This window comes from Schistocerca americana, chromosome 2 (genome assembly GCF_021461395.2).
Source record: "Schistocerca americana isolate TAMUIC-IGC-003095 chromosome 2, iqSchAmer2.1, whole genome shotgun sequence".
Lineage (NCBI taxonomy): Eukaryota > Metazoa > Arthropoda > Insecta > Orthoptera > Acrididae > Schistocerca > Schistocerca americana.
This window is the reverse complement of record NC_060120.1, coordinates 352982608-352997486: the sequence shown is the minus strand read 5'-3', so window position 1 is coordinate 352997486 and position 14879 is coordinate 352982608. Positions and strand designations below refer to the sequence as shown.

The window sequence follows — 14879 nt, the reverse complement described above, 5'->3', positions numbered from 1 at the left end:
GCTCTTTCCTTCCTTACGAGATACCGTCGATTCGCGCAGTCGTTATTGCAAAAGATGTCACCAAAGGCAATCGCTTCGTTAGCGGCACTTTGCCTGTGCTCGGCGGCTCGTAATAGCAACAGTTTCTCTTCTGTGTTAGCAAGGGCATCGGCTACGAGCTCCCTCCGATTCGTGAAGTTCCTGTAGTAAAAGACGTCGATGGAAACAATCCAACCGCGACAGACAGGGAGAACGCTGGCTGAGCTGCAGCCCTACATGGTGAGACCATCAAAGGTGGCGTCATTCACATGCAGTGCGTTTTCGGAACGAATAGGCTCGTTGGTCTAGGGGTATGATTCCTGCTTCGGGTGCAGGAGGTCCCGGGTTCAAATCCCGGACGAGCCCTTGCCTTTTGTACAGCGGTGTGGTAACAAATCGCATGGCGGCGGCTGTTTCGCGCATTTCCGGGCCTCCAAGTCAGCGCTAAAATCCGACAACCAGTTCTGAAACCGTTTCATGTTTCATTTGAGCCATGTGCACCCTGCTGATGGAACGTTTGAAGTTGATTTAAATGGTCACAGTGCGACGAAAACGGGTTTCCGCCCGCAATCGAGCCGGGGACCTTCTGCGTGTTCGGCACGGCGCCTGGGCTCGGCGGCAGCTGCTGCTCTTTCCTTCCTTACGAGATACCGTCGATTCGCGCAGTCGTTATTGCAAAAGATGTCACCAAAGGCAATCGCTTCGTTAGCGGCACTTTGCCTGGGCTCGGCGGCTCGTAATAGCAACAGTTTCTCTTCTGTGTTAGCAAGGGCATCGGCTACGAGCTCCCTCCGATTCGTGAAGTTCCTGTAGTAAAAGACGTCGATGGAAACAATCCAACCGCGACAGACAGGGAGAACGCTGGCTGAGCTGCAGCCCTACATGGTGAGACCATCAAAGGTGGCGTCATTCACATGCAGTGCGTTTTCGGAACGAATAGGCTCGTTGGTCTAGGGGTATGATTCCTGCTTCGGGTGCAGGAGGTCCTGGGTTCAAATCCCGAACGAGCCCTTGCGTTTTGTACAACGGTGTGGTAACAAATCGCATGGCGGCGGCTGTTTCGCGCATTTCCAGGCCTCCAAGTCAGCGCTAAAATCCGACAACCAGTTCTGAAACCGTTTCATGTTTCATTTGAGCCATGTGCACCCTGCTGATGGAACGTTTGAAGTTGATTTAAATGGTCACAGTAGAGATCGTAGCAAGTGTCTTGCTGAGTGCGACGAAAACGGGTTTCCGCCCGCAATCGAGCCGGGGACCTTCTGCGTGTTCGGCACGGCGCCTGGGCTCGGCGGCAGCTGCTGCTCTTTCCTTCCTTACGAGATACCGTCGATTCGCGCAGTCGTTATTGCAAAAGATGTCACCAAAGGCAATCGCTTCGTTAGCGGCACTTTGCCTGGGCTCGGCGGCTCGTAATAGCAACAGTTTCTCTTCTGTGTTAGCAAGGGCATCGGCTACGAGCTCCCTCCGATTCGTGAAGTTCCTGTAGTAAAAGACGTCGATGGAAACAATCCAACCGCGACAGACAGGGAGAACGCTGGCTGAGCTGCAGCCCTACAAGGTGAGACCATCAAAGGTGGCGTCATTCACATGCAGTGCGTTTTCGGAACGAATAGGCTCGTTGGTCTAGGGGTATGATTCCTGCTTCGGGTGCAGGAGGTCCCGGGTTCAAATCCCGGACGAGCACTTGCGTTTTGTACAACGGTGTGGTAACAAATCGCATGGCGGCGGCTGTTTCGCGCATTTCCAGGCCTCCAAGTCAGCGCTAAAATCCGACAACCAGTTCTGAAACCGTTTCATGTTTCATTTGAGCCATGTGCACCCTGCTGATGGAACGTTTGAAGTTGATTTAAATGGTCACAGTAGAGATCGTAGCAAGTGTCTTGCTGAGTGCGACGAAAACGGGTTTCCGCCCGCAATCGAGCCGCGGACCTTCTGCGTGTTCGGCACGGCGCCTGGGCTCGGCGGCAGCTGCTGCTCTTTCCTTCCTTACGAGATACCGTCGATTCGCGCAGTCGTTATTGCAAAAGATGTCACCAAAGGCAATCGCTTCGTTAGCGGCACTTTGCCTGGGCTCGGCGGCTCGTAATAGCAACAGTTTCTCTTCTGTGTTAGCAAGGGCATCGGCTACGAGCTCCCTCCGATTCGTGAAGTTCCTGTAGTAAAAGACGTCGATGGAAACAATCCAACCGCGACAGACAGGGAGAACGCTGGCTGAGCTGCAGCCCTACATGGTGAGACCATCAAAGGTGGCGTCATTCACATGCAGTGCGTTTTCGGAACGAATAGGCTCGTTGGTCTAGGGGTATGATTCCTGCTTCGGGTGCAGGAGGTCCTGGGTTCAAATCCCGAACGAGCCCTTGCGTTTTGTACAACGGTGTGGTAACAAATCGCATGGCGGCGGCTGTTTCGCGCATTTCCAGGCCTCCAAGTCAGCGCTAAAATCCGACAACCAGTTCTGAAACCGTTTCATGTTTCATTTGAGCCATGTGCACCCTGCTGATGGAACGTTTGAAGTTGATTTAAATGGTCACAGTAGAGATCGTAGCAAGTGTCTTGCTGAGTGCGACGAAAACGGGTTTCCGCCCGCAATCGAGCCGGGGACCTTCTGCGTGTTCGGCACGGCGCCTGGGCTCGGCGGCAGCTGCTGCTCTTTCCTTCCTTACGAGATACCGTCGATTCGCGCAGTCGTTATTGCAAAAGATGTCACCAAAGGCAATCGCTTCGTTAGCGGCACTTTGCCTGGGCTCGGCGGCTCGTAATAGCAACAGTTTCTCTTCTGTGTTAGCAAGGGCATCGGCTACGAGCTCCCTCCGATTCGTGAAGTTCCTGTAGTAAAAGACGTCGATGGAAACAATCCAACCGCGACAGACAGGGAGAACGCTGGCTGAGCTGCAGCCCTACATGGTGAGACCATCAAAGGTGGCGTCATTCACATGCAGTGCGTTTTCGGAACGAATAGGCTCGTTGGTCTAGGGGTATGATTCCTGCTTCGGGTGCAGGAGGTCCTGGGTTCAAATCCCGAACGAGCCCTTGCGTTTTGTACAACGGTGTGGTAACAAATCGCATGGCGGCGGCTGTTTCGCGCATTTCCAGGCCTCCAAGTCAGCGCTAAAATCCGACAACCAGTTCTGAAACCGTTTCATGTTTCATTTGAGCCATGTGCACCCTGCTGATGGAACGTTTGAAGTTGATTTAAATGGTCACAGTAGAGATCGTAGCAAGTGTCTTGCTGAGTGCGACGAAAACGGGTTTCCGCCCGCAATCGAGCCGGGGACCTTCTGCGTGTTCGGCACGGCGCCTGGGCTCGGCGGCAGCTGCTGCTCTTTCCTTCCTTACGAGATACCGTCGATTCGCGCAGTCGTTATTGCAAAAGATGTCACCAAAGGCAATCGCTTCGTTAGCGGCACTTTGCCTGGGCTCGGCGGCTCGTAATAGCAACAGTTTCTCTTCTGTGTTAGCAAGGGCATCGGCTACGAGCTCCCTCCGATTCGTGAAGTTCCTGTAGTAAAAGACGTCGATGGAAACAATCCAACCGCGACAGACAGGGAGAACGCTGGCTGAGCTGCAGCCCTACATGGTGAGACCATCAAAGGTGGCGTCATTCACATGCAGTGCGTTTTCGGAACGAATAGGCTCGTTGGTCTAGGGGTATGATTCCTGCTTCGGGTGCAGGAGGTCCCGGGTTCAAATCCCGGACGAGCACTTGCGTTTTGTACAACGGTGTGGTAACAAATCGCAAGGCGGCGGCTGTTTCGCGCATTTCCAGGCCTCCAAGTCAGCGCTAAAATCCGACAACCAGTTCTGAAACCGTTTCATGTTTCATTTGAGCCATGTGCACCCTGCTGATGGAACGTTTGAAGTTGATTTAAATGGTCACAGTAGAGATCGTAGCAAGTGTCTTGCTGAGTGCGACGAAAACGGGTTTCCGCCCGCAATCGAGCCGGGGACCTTCTGCGTGTTCGGCACGGCGCCTGGGCTCGGCGGCAGCTGCTGCTCTTTCCTTCCTTACGAGATACCGTCGATTCGCGCAGTCGTTATTGCAAAAGATGTCACCAAAGGCAATCGCTTCGTTAGCGGCACTTTGCCTGGGCTCGGCGGCTCGTAATAGCAACAGTTTCTCTTCTGTGTTAGCAAGGGCATCGGCTACGAGCTCCCTCCGATTCGTGAAGTTCCTGTAGTAAAAGACGTCGATGGAAACAATCCAACCGCGACAGACAGGGAGAACGCTGGCTGAGCTGCAGCCCTACATGGTGAGACCATCAAAGGTGGCGTCATTCACATGCAGTGCGTTTTCGGAACGAATAGGCTCGTTGGTCTAGGGGTATGATTCCTGCTTCGGGTGCAGGAGGTCCCGGGTTCAAATCCCGGACGAGCCCTTGCGTTTTGTACAACGGTGTGGTAACAAATCGCAAGGCGGCGGCTGTTTCGCGCATTTCCAGGCCTCCAAGTCAGCGCTAAAATCCGACAACCAGTTCTGAAACCGTTTCATGTTTCATTTGAGCCATGTGCACCCTGCTGATGGAACGTTTGAAGTTGATTTAAATGGTCACAGTAGAGATCGTAGCAAGTGTCTTGCTGAGTGCGACGAAAACGGGTTTCCGCCCGCAATCGAGCCGGGGACCTTCTGCGTGTTCGGCACGGCGCCTGGGCTCGGCGGCAGCTGCTGCTCTTTCCTTCCTTACGAGATACCGTCGATTCGCGCAGTCGTTATTGCAAAAGATGTCACCAAAGGCAATCGCTTCGTTAGCGGCACTTTGCCTGGGCTCGGCGGCTCGTAATAGCAACAGTTTCTCTTCTGTGTTAGCAAGGGCATCGGCTACGAGCTCCCTCCGATTCGTGAAGTTCCTGTAGTAAAAGACGTCGATGGAAACAATCCAACCGCGACAGACAGGGAGAACGCTGGCTGAGCTGCAGCCCTACATGGTGAGACCATCAAAGGTGGCGTCATTCACATGCAGTGCGTTTTCGGAACGAATAGGCTCGTTGGTCTAGGGGTATGATTCCTGCTTCGGGTGCAGGAGGTCCCGGGTTCAAATCCCGGACGAGCCCTTGCGTTTTGTACAACGGTGTGGTAACAAATCGCATGGCGGCGGCTGTTTCGCGCATTTCCAGGCCTCCAAGTCAGCGCTAAAATCCGACAACCAGTTCTGAAACCGTTTCATGTTTCATTTGAGCCATGTGCACCCTGCTGATGGAACGTTTGAAGTTGATTTAAATGGTCACAGTAGAGATCGTAGCAAGTGTCTTGCTGAGTGCGACGAAAACGGGTTTCCGCCCGCAATCGAGCCGGGGACCTTCTGCGTGTTCGGCACGGCGCCTGGGCTCGGCGGCAGCTGCTGCTCTTTCCTTCCTTACGAGATACCGTCGATTCGCGCAGTCGTTATTGCAAAAGATGTCACCAAAGGCAATCGCTTCGTTAGCGGCACTTTGCCTGGGCTCGGCGGCTCGTAATAGCAACAGTTTCTCTTCTGTGTTAGCAAGGGCATCGGCTACGAGCTCCCTCCGATTCGTGAAGTTCCTGTAGTAAAAGACGTCGATGGAAACAATCCAACCGCGACAGACAGGGAGAACGCTGGCTGAGCTGCAGCCCTACATGGTGAGACCATCAAAGGTGGCGTCATTCACATGCAGTGCGTTTTCGGAACGAATAGGCTCGTTGGTCTAGGGGTATGATTCCTGCTTCGGGTGCAGGAGGTCCCGGGTTCAAATCCCGGACGAGTCCTTGCGTTTTGTACAACGGTGTGGTAACAAATCGCATGGCGGCGGCTGTTTCGCGCATTTCCAGGCCTCCAAGTCAGCGCTAAAATCCGACAACCAGTTCTGAAACCGTTTCATGTTTCATTTGAGCCATGTGCACCCTGCTGATGGAACGTTTGAAGTTGATTTAAATGGTCACAGTAGAGATCGTAGCAAGTGTCTTGCTGAGTGCGACGAAAACGGGTTTCCGCCCGCAATCGAGCTGGGGACCTTCTGCGTGTTCGGCACGGCGCCTGGGCTCGGCGGCAGCTGCTGCTCTTTCCTTCCTTACGAGATACCGTCGATTCGCGCAGTCGTTATTGCAAAAGATGTCACCAAAGGCAATCGCTTCGTTAGCGGCACTTTGCCTGGGCTCGGCGGCTCGTAATAGCAACAGTTTCTCTTCTGTGTTAGCAAGGGCATCGGCTACGAGCTCCCTCCGATTCGTGAAGTTCCTGTAGTAAAAGACGTCGATGGAAACAATCCAACCGCGACAGACAGGGAGAACGCTGGCTGAGCTGCAGCCCTACATGGTGAGACCATCAAAGGTGGCGTCATTCACATGCAGTGCGTTTTCGGAACGAATAGGCTCGTTGGTCTAGGGGTATGATTCCTGCTTCGGGTGCAGGAGGTCCCGGGTTCAAATCCCGGACGAGCCCTTGCGTTTTGTACAGCGGTGTGGTAACAAATCGCATGGCGGCGGCTGTTTCGCGCATTTCCAGGCCTCCAAGTCAGCGCTAAAATCCGACAACCAGTTCTGAAACCGTTTCATGTTTCATTTGAGCCATGTGCACCCTGCTGATGGAACGTTTGAAGTTGATTTAAATGGTCACAGTAGAGATCGTAGCAAGTGTCTTGCTGAGTGCGACGAAAACGGGTTTCCGCCCGCAATCGAGCCGGGGACCTTCTGCGTGTTCGGCACGGCGCCTGGGCTCGGCGGCAGCTGCTGCTCTTTCCTTCCTTACGAGATACCGTCGATTCGCGCAGTCGTTATTGCAAAAGATGTCACCAAAGGCAATCGCTTCGTTAGCGGCACTTTGCCTGGGCTCGGCGGCTCGTAATAGCAACAGTTTCTCTTCTGTGTTAGCAAGGGCATCGGCTACGAGCTCCCTCCGATTCGTGAAGTTCCTGTAGTAAAAGACGTCGATGGAAACAATCCAACCGCGACAGACAGGGAGAACGCTGGCTGAGCTGCAGCCCTACATGGTGAGACCATCAAAGGTGGCGTCATTCACATGCAGTGCGTTTTCGGAACGAATAGGCTCGTTGGTCTAGGGGTATGATTCCTGCTTCGGGTGCAGGAGGTCCCGGGTTCAAATCCCGGACGAGTCCTTGCGTTTTGTACAACGGTGTGGTAACAAATCGCATGGCGGCGGCTGTTTCGCGCATTTCCAGGCCTCCAAGTCAGCGCTAAAATCCGACAACCAGTTCTGAAACCGTTTCATGTTTCATTTGAGCCATGTGCACCCTGCTGATGGAACGTTTGAAGTTGATTTAAATGGTCACAGTAGAGATCGTAGCAAGTGTCTTGCTGAGTGCGACGAAAACGGGTTTCCGCCCGCAATCGAGCTGGGGACCTTCTGCGTGTTCGGCACGGCGCCTGGGCTCGGCGGCAGCTGCTGCTCTTTCCTTCCTTACGAGATACCGTCGATTCGCGCAGTCGTTATTGCAAAAGATGTCACCAAAGGCAATCGCTTCGTTAGCGGCACTTTGCCTGGGCTCGGCGGCTCGTAATAGCAACAGTTTCTCTTCTGTGTTAGCAAGGGCATCGGCTACGAGCTCCCTCCGATTCGTGAAGTTCCTGTAGTAAAAGACGTCGATGGAAACAATCCAACCGCGACAGACAGGGAGAACGCTGGCTGAGCTGCAGCCCTACATGGTGAGACCATCAAAGGTGGCGTCATTCACATGCAGTGCGTTTTCGGAACGAATAGGCTCGTTGGTCTAGGGGTATGATTCCTGCTTCGGGTGCAGGAGGTCCCGGGTTCAAATCCCGGACGAGCCCTTGCGTTTTGTACAGCGGTGTGGTAACAAATCGCATGGCGGCGGCTGTTTCGCGCATTTCCAGGCCTCCAAGTCAGCGCTAAAATCCGACAACCAGTTCTGAAACCGTTTCATGTTTCATTTGAGCCATGTGCACCCTGCTGATGGAACGTTTGAAGTTGATTTAAATGGTCACAGTAGAGATCGTAGCAAGTGTCTTGCTGAGTGCGACGAAAACGGGTTTCCGCCCGCAATCGAGCCGGGGACCTTCTGCGTGTTCGGCACGGCGCCTGGGCTCGGCGGCAGCTGCTGCTCTTTCCTTCCTTACGAGATACCGTCGATTCGCGCAGTCGTTATTGCAAAAGATGTCACCAAAGGCAATCGCTTCGTTAGCGGCACTTTGCCTGGGCTCGGCGGCTCGTAATAGCAACAGTTTCTCTTCTGTGTTAGCAAGGGCATCGGCTACGAGCTCCCTCCGATTCGTGAAGTTCCTGTAGTAAAAGACGTCGATGGAAACAATCCAACCGCGACAGACAGGGAGAACGCTGGCTGAGCTGCAGCCCTACATGGTGAGACCATCAAAGGTGGCGTCATTCACATGCAGTGCGTTTTCGGAACGAATAGGCTCGTTGGTCTAGGGGTATGATTCCTGCTTCGGGTGCAGGAGGTCCCGGGTTCAAATCCCGGACGAGCCCTTGCGTTTTGTACAGCGGTGTGGTAACAAATCGCATGGCAGCGGCTGTTTCGCGCATTTCCAGGCCTCCAAGTCAGCGCTAAAATCCGACAACCAGTTCTGAAACCGTTTCATGTTTCATTTGAGCCATGTGCACCCTGCTGATGGAACGTTTGAAGTTGATTTAAATGGTCACAGTAGAGATCGTAGCAAGTGTCTTGCTGAGTGCGACGAAAACGGGTTTCCGCCCGCAATCGAGCCGGGGACCTTCTGCGTGTTCGGCACGGCGCCTGGGCTCGGCGGCAGCTGCTGCTCTTTCCTTCCTTACGAGATACCGTCGATTCGCGCAGTCGTTATTGCAAAAGATGTCACCAAAGGCAATCGCTTCGTTAGCGGCACTTTGCCTGGGCTCGGCGGCTCGTAATAGCAACAGTTTCTCTTCTGTGTTAGCAAGGGCATCGGCTACGAGCTCCCTCCGATTCGTGAAGTTCCTGTAGTAAAAGACGTCGATGGAAACAATCCAACCGCGACAGACAGGGAGAACGCTGGCTGAGCTGCAGCCCTACATGGTGAGACCATCAAAGGTGGCGTCATTCACATGCAGTGCGTTTTCGGAACGAATAGGCTCGTTGGTCTAGGGGTATGATTCCTGCTTCGGGTGCAGGAGGTCCCGGGTTCAAATCCCGGACGAGCCCTTGCGTTTTGTATAACGGTGTGGTAACAAATCGCATGGCGGCGGCTGTTTCGCGCATTTCCAGGCCTCCAAGTCAGCGCTAAAATCCGACAACCAGTTCTGAAACCGTTTCATGTTTCATTTGAGCCATGTGCAACCTGCTGATGGAACGTTTTAAGTTGATTTAAATGGTCACAGTAGAGATCGTAGCAAGTGTCTTGCTGAGTGCGACGAAAACGGGTTTCCGCCCGCAATCGAGCCGGGGACCTTCTGCGTGTTCGGCACGGCGCCTGGGCTCGGCGGCAGCTGCTGCTCTTTCCTTCCTTACGAGATACCGTCGATTCGCGCAGTCGTTATTGCAAAAGATGTCACCAAAGGCAATCGCTTCGTTAGCGGCACTTTGCCTGGGCTCGGCGGCTCGTAATAGCAACAGTTTCTCTTCTGTGTTAGCAAGGGCATCGGCTACGAGCTCCCTCCGATTCGTGAAGTTCCTGTAGTAAAAGACGTCGATGGAAACAATCCAACCGCGACAGACAGGGAGAACGCTGGCTGAGCTGCAGCCCTACATGGTGAGACCATCAAAGGTGGCGTCATTCACATGCAGTGCGTTTTCGGAACGAATAGGCTCGTTGGTCTAGGGGTATGATTCCTGATTCGGGTGCAGGAGGTCCCGGGTTCAAATCCCGGACGAGCCCTTGCGTTTTGTACAACGGTGTGGTAACAAATCGCATGGCGGCGGCTGTTTCGCGCATTTCCAGGCCTCCAAGTCAGCGCTAAAATCCGACAACCAGTTCTGAAACCGTTTCATGTTTCATTTGAGCCATGTGCACCCTGCTGATGGAACGTTTGAAGTTGATTTGAATGGTCACAGTAGAGATCGTAGCAAGTGTCTTGCTGAGTGCGACGAAAACGGGTTTCCGCCCGCAATCGAGCCGGGGACCTTCTGCGTGTTCGGCACGGCGCCTGGGCTCGGCGGCAGCTGCTGCTCTTTCCTTCCTTACGAGATACCGTCGATTCGCGCAGTCGTTATTGCAAAAGATGTCACCAAAGGCAATCGCTTCGTTAGCGGCACTTTGCCTGGGCTCGGCGGCTCGTAATAGCAACAGTTTCTCTTCTGTGTTAGCAAGGGCATCGGCTACGAGCTCCCTCCGATTCGTGAAGTTCCTGTAGTAAAAGACGTCGATGGAAACAATCCAACCGCGACAGACAGGGAGAACGCTGGCTGAGCTGCAGCCCTACATGGTGAGACCATCAAAGGTGGCGTCATTCACATGCAGTGCGTTTTCGGAACGAATAGGCTCGTTGGTCTAGGGGTATGATTCCTGCTTCGGGTGCAGGAGGTCCCGGGTTCAAATCCCGGACAAGCCCTTGCGTTTTGTACAACGGTGTGTTAACAAATCGCATGGCGGCGGCTGTTTCGCGCATTTCCAGGCCCCCAAGTCAGCGCTAAAATCCGACAACCAGTTCTGAAACCGTTTCATGTTTCATTTGAGCCATGTGCACCCTGCTGATGGAACGTTTGAAGTTGATTTGAATGGTCACAGTAGAGATCGTAGCAAGTGTCTTGCTGAGTGCGACGAAAACGGGTTTCCGCCCGCAATCGAGCCGGGGACCTTCTGCGTGTTCGGCACGGCGCCTGGGCTCGGCGGCAGCTGCTGCTCTTTCCTTCCTTACGAGATACCGTCGATTCGCGCAGTCGTTATTGCAAAAGATGTCACCAAAGGCAATCGCTTCGTTAGCGGCACTTTGCCTGGGCTCGGCGGCTCGTAATAGCAACAGTTTCTCTTCTGTGTTAGCAAGGGCATCGGCTACGAGCTCCCTCCGATTCGTGAAGTTCCTGTAGTAAAAGACGTCGATGGAAACAATCCAACCGCGACAGACAGGGAGAACGCTGGCTGAGCTGCAGCCCTACATGGTGAGACCATCAAAGGTGGCGTCATTCACATGCAGTGCGTTTTCGGAACGAATAGGCTCGTTGGTCTAGGGGTATGATTCCTGCTTCGGGTGCAGGAGGTCCCGGGTTCAAATCCCGGACGAGTCCTTGCGTTTTGTACAACGGTGTGGTAACAAATCGCATGGCGGCGGCTGTTTCGCGCATTTCCAGGCCTCCAAGTCAGCGCTAAAATCCGACAACCAGTTCTGAAACCGTTTCATGTTTCATTTGAGCCATGTGCACCCTGCTGATGGAACGTTTGAAGTTGATTTAAATGGTCACAGTAGAGATCGTAGCAAGTGTCTTGCTGAGTGCGACGAAAACGGGTTTCCGCCCGCAATCGAGCTGGGGACCTTCTGCGTGTTCGGCACGGCGCCTGGGCTCGGCGGCAGCTGCTGCTCTTTCCTTCCTTACGAGATACCGTCGATTCGCGCAGTCGTTATTGCAAAAGATGTCACCAAAGGCAATCGCTTCGTTAGCGGCACTTTGCCTGGGCTCGGCGGCTCGTAATAGCAACAGTTTCTCTTCTGTGTTAGCAAGGGCATCGGCTACGAGCTCCCTCCGATTCGTGAAGTTCCTGTAGTAAAAGACGTCGATGGAAACAATCCAACCGCGACAGACAGGGAGAACGCTGGCTGAGCTGCAGCCCTACATGGTGAGACCATCAAAGGTGGCGTCATTCACATGCAGTGCGTTTTGGGAACGAATAGGCTCGTTGGTCTAGGGGTATGATTCCTGCTTCGGGTGCAGGAGGTCCCGGGTTCAAATCCCGGACGAGCCCTTGCGTTTTGTACAGCGGTGTGGTAACAAATCGCATGGCGGCGGCTGTTTCGCGCATTTCCAGGCCTCCAAGTCAGCGCTAAAATCCGACAACCAGTTCTGAAACCGTTTCATGTTTCATTTGAGCCATGTGCACCCTGCTGATGGAACGTTTGAAGTTGATTTAAATGGTCACAGTAGAGATCGTAGCAAGTGTCTTGCTGAGTGCGACGAAAACGGGTTTCCGCCCGCAATCGAGCCGGGGACCTTCTGCGTGTTCGGCACGGCGCCTGGGCTCGGCGGCAGCTGCTGCTCTTTCCTTCCTTACGAGATACCGTCGATTCGCGCAGTCGTTATTGCAAAAGATGTCACCAAAGGCAATCGCTTCGTTAGCGGCACTTTGCCTGGGCTCGGCGGCTCGTAATAGCAACAGTTTCTCTTCTGTGTTAGCAAGGGCATCGGCTACGAGCTCCCTCCGATTCGTGAAGTTCCTGTAGTAAAAGACGTCGATGGAAACAATCCAACCGCGACAGACAGGGAGAACGCTGGCTGAGCTGCAGCCCTACATGGTGAGACCATCAAAGGTGGCGTCATTCACATGCAGTGCGTTTTCGGAACGAATAGGCTCGTTGGTCTAGGGGTATGATTCCTGCTTCGGGTGCAGGAGGTCCCGGGTTCAAATCCCGGACGAGTCCTTGCGTTTTGTACAACGGTGTGGTAACAAATCGCATGGCGGCGGCTGTTTCGCGCATTTCCAGGCCTCCAAGTCAGCGCTAAAATCCGACAACCAGTTCTGAAACCGTTTCATGTTTCATTTGAGCCATGTGCACCCTGCTGATGGAACGTTTGAAGTTGATTTAAATGGTCACAGTAGAGATCGTAGCAAGTGTCTTGCTGAGTGCGACGAAAACGGGTTTCCGCCCGCAATCGAGCTGGGGACCTTCTGCGTGTTCGGCACGGCGCCTGGGCTCGGCGGCAGCTGCTGCTCTTTCCTTCCTTACGAGATACCGTCGATTCGCGCAGTCGTTATTGCAAAAGATGTCACCAAAGGCAATCGCTTCGTTAGCGGCACTTTGCCTGGGCTCGGCGGCTCGTAATAGCAACAGTTTCTCTTCTGTGTTAGCAAGGGCATCGGCTACGAGCTCCCTCCGATTCGTGAAGTTCCTGTAGTAAAAGACGTCGATGGAAACAATCCAACCGCGACAGACAGGGAGAACGCTGGCTGAGCTGCAGCCCTACATGGTGAGACCATCAAAGGTGGCGTCATTCACATGCAGTGCGTTTTCGGAACGAATAGGCTCGTTGGTCTAGGGGTATGATTCCTGCTTCGGGTGCAGGAGGTCCCGGGTTCAAATCCCGGACGAGCCCTTGCGTTTTGTACAGCGGTGTGGTAACAAATCGCATGGCGGCGGCTGTTTCGCGCATTTCCAGGCCTCCAAGTCAGCGCTAAAATCCGACAACCAGTTCTGAAACCGTTTCATGTTTCATTTGAGCCATGTGCACCCTGCTGATGGAACGTTTGAAGTTGATTTAAATGGTCACAGTAGAGATCGTAGCAAGTGTCTTGCTGAGTGCGACGAAAACGGGTTTCCGCCCGCAATCGAGCCGGGGACCTTCTGCGTGTTCGGCACGGCGCCTGGGCTCGGCGGCAGCTGCTGCTCTTTCCTTCCTTACGAGATACCGTCGATTCGCGCAGTCGTTATTGCAAAAGATGTCACCAAAGGCAATCGCTTCGTTAGCGGCACTTTGCCTGGGCTCGGCGGCTCGTAATAGCAACAGTTTCTCTTCTGTGTTAGCAAGGGCATCGGCTACGAGCTCCCTCCGATTCGTGAAGTTCCTGTAGTAAAAGACGTCGATGGAAACAATCCAACCGCGACAGACAGGGAGAACGCTGGCTGAGCTGCAGCCCTACATGGTGAGACCATCAAAGGTGGCGTCATTCACATGCAGTGCGTTTTCGGAACGAATAGGCTCGTTGGTCTAGGGGTATGATTCCTGCTTCGGGTGCAGGAGGTCCCGGGTTCAAATCCCGGACGAGCCCTTGCGTTTTGTACAGCGGTGTGGTAACAAATCGCATGGCAGCGGCTGTTTCGCGCATTTCCAGGCCTCCAAGTCAGCGCTAAAATCCGACAACCAGTTCTGAAACCGTTTCATGTTTCATTTGAGCCATGTGCACCCTGCTGATGGAACGTTTGAAGTTGATTTAAATGGTCACAGTAGAGATCGTAGCAAGTGTCTTGCTGAGTGCGACGAAAACGGGTTTCCGCCCGCAATCGAGCCGGGGACCTTCTGCGTGTTCGGCACGGCGCCTGGGCTCGGCGGCAGCTGCTGCTCTTTCCTTCCTTACGAGATACCGTCGATTCGCGCAGTCGTTATTGCAAAAGATGTCACCAAAGGCAATCGCTTCGTTAGCGGCACTTTGCCTGGGCTCGGCGGCTCGTAATAGCAACAGTTTCTCTTCTGTGTTAGCAAGGGCATCGGCTACGAGCTCCCTCCGATTCGTGAAGTTCCTGTAGTAAAAGACGTCGATGGAAACAATCCAACCGCGACAGACAGGGAGAACGCTGGCTGAGCTGCAGCCCTACATGGTGAGACCATCAAAGGTGGCGTCATTCACATGCAGTGCGTTTTCGGAACGAATAGGCTCGTTGGTCTAGGGGTATGATTCCTGCTTCGGGTGCAGGAGGTCCCGGGTTCAAATCCCGGACGAGCCCTTGCGTTTTGTATAACGGTGTGGTAACAAATCGCATGGCGGCGGCTGTTTCGCGCATTTCCAGGCCTCCAAGTCAGCGCTAAAATCCGACAACCAGTTCTGAAACCGTTTCATGTTTCATTTGAGCCATGTGCAACCTGCTGATGGAACGTTTGAAGTTGATTTAAATGGTCACAGTAGAGATCGTAGCAAGTGTCTTGCTGAGTGCGACGAAAACGGGTTTCCGCCCGCAATCGAGCCGGGGACCTTCTGCGTGTTCGGCACGGCGCCTGGGCTCGGCGGCAGCTGCTGCTCTTTCCTTCCTTACGAGATACCGTCGATTCGCGCAGTCGTTATTGCAAAAGATGTCACCAAAGGCAATCGCTTCGTTAGCGGCACTTTGCCTGGGCTC

General features: G+C 53.8%; 22 non-coding genes across 22 annotated transcripts; all 22 read left to right on the top strand.

The window, feature by feature from the left end:
* The first annotated feature begins 312 nt into the window (after positions 1 to 312).
* Trnap-cgg lies at positions 313 to 384 on the top strand. The gene has a single exon. It is a non-coding gene; the product is annotated as a tRNA-Pro (tRNA).
* Positions 385 to 957: 573 nt separating this feature from the next.
* On the top strand, positions 958 to 1029 carry Trnap-cgg. The gene has a single exon. It is a non-coding gene; the product is annotated as a tRNA-Pro (tRNA).
* A 601-nt stretch (positions 1030 to 1630) lies between these two features.
* Trnap-cgg lies at positions 1631 to 1703 on the top strand. The gene has a single exon. It is a non-coding gene; the product is annotated as a tRNA-Pro (tRNA).
* Positions 1704 to 2303: 600 nt separating this feature from the next.
* On the top strand, positions 2304 to 2375 carry Trnap-cgg. Its single transcript has one exon. It is a non-coding gene; the product is annotated as a tRNA-Pro (tRNA).
* Positions 2376 to 2976: 601 nt separating this feature from the next.
* Positions 2977 to 3048, top strand: Trnap-cgg. The gene has a single exon. It is a non-coding gene; the product is annotated as a tRNA-Pro (tRNA).
* A 601-nt stretch (positions 3049 to 3649) lies between these two features.
* On the top strand, positions 3650 to 3722 carry Trnap-cgg. The gene has a single exon. It is a non-coding gene; the product is annotated as a tRNA-Pro (tRNA).
* Positions 3723 to 4322: 600 nt separating this feature from the next.
* Positions 4323 to 4394, top strand: Trnap-cgg. The gene has a single exon. It is a non-coding gene; the product is annotated as a tRNA-Pro (tRNA).
* Positions 4395 to 4995: 601 nt separating this feature from the next.
* Trnap-cgg lies at positions 4996 to 5067 on the top strand. Its single transcript has one exon. It is a non-coding gene; the product is annotated as a tRNA-Pro (tRNA).
* A 601-nt stretch (positions 5068 to 5668) lies between these two features.
* Positions 5669 to 5740, top strand: Trnap-cgg. The gene has a single exon. It is a non-coding gene; the product is annotated as a tRNA-Pro (tRNA).
* A 601-nt stretch (positions 5741 to 6341) lies between these two features.
* Trnap-cgg lies at positions 6342 to 6413 on the top strand. The gene has a single exon. It is a non-coding gene; the product is annotated as a tRNA-Pro (tRNA).
* A 601-nt stretch (positions 6414 to 7014) lies between these two features.
* On the top strand, positions 7015 to 7086 carry Trnap-cgg. Its single transcript has one exon. It is a non-coding gene; the product is annotated as a tRNA-Pro (tRNA).
* Positions 7087 to 7687: 601 nt separating this feature from the next.
* Trnap-cgg lies at positions 7688 to 7759 on the top strand. The gene has a single exon. It is a non-coding gene; the product is annotated as a tRNA-Pro (tRNA).
* A 601-nt stretch (positions 7760 to 8360) lies between these two features.
* Trnap-cgg lies at positions 8361 to 8432 on the top strand. Its single transcript has one exon. It is a non-coding gene; the product is annotated as a tRNA-Pro (tRNA).
* Positions 8433 to 9033: 601 nt separating this feature from the next.
* Positions 9034 to 9105, top strand: Trnap-cgg. The gene has a single exon. It is a non-coding gene; the product is annotated as a tRNA-Pro (tRNA).
* Positions 9106 to 9706: 601 nt separating this feature from the next.
* Positions 9707 to 9778, top strand: Trnap-cgg. The gene has a single exon. It is a non-coding gene; the product is annotated as a tRNA-Pro (tRNA).
* Positions 9779 to 10379: 601 nt separating this feature from the next.
* Trnap-cgg lies at positions 10380 to 10451 on the top strand. The gene has a single exon. It is a non-coding gene; the product is annotated as a tRNA-Pro (tRNA).
* A 601-nt stretch (positions 10452 to 11052) lies between these two features.
* On the top strand, positions 11053 to 11124 carry Trnap-cgg. Its single transcript has one exon. It is a non-coding gene; the product is annotated as a tRNA-Pro (tRNA).
* Positions 11125 to 11725: 601 nt separating this feature from the next.
* Trnap-cgg lies at positions 11726 to 11797 on the top strand. Its single transcript has one exon. It is a non-coding gene; the product is annotated as a tRNA-Pro (tRNA).
* Positions 11798 to 12398: 601 nt separating this feature from the next.
* Trnap-cgg lies at positions 12399 to 12470 on the top strand. Its single transcript has one exon. It is a non-coding gene; the product is annotated as a tRNA-Pro (tRNA).
* A 601-nt stretch (positions 12471 to 13071) lies between these two features.
* Trnap-cgg lies at positions 13072 to 13143 on the top strand. The gene has a single exon. It is a non-coding gene; the product is annotated as a tRNA-Pro (tRNA).
* A 601-nt stretch (positions 13144 to 13744) lies between these two features.
* Positions 13745 to 13816, top strand: Trnap-cgg. The gene has a single exon. It is a non-coding gene; the product is annotated as a tRNA-Pro (tRNA).
* Positions 13817 to 14417: 601 nt separating this feature from the next.
* Positions 14418 to 14489, top strand: Trnap-cgg. Its single transcript has one exon. It is a non-coding gene; the product is annotated as a tRNA-Pro (tRNA).
* The last annotated feature ends 390 nt before the right edge of the window (positions 14490 to 14879 follow it).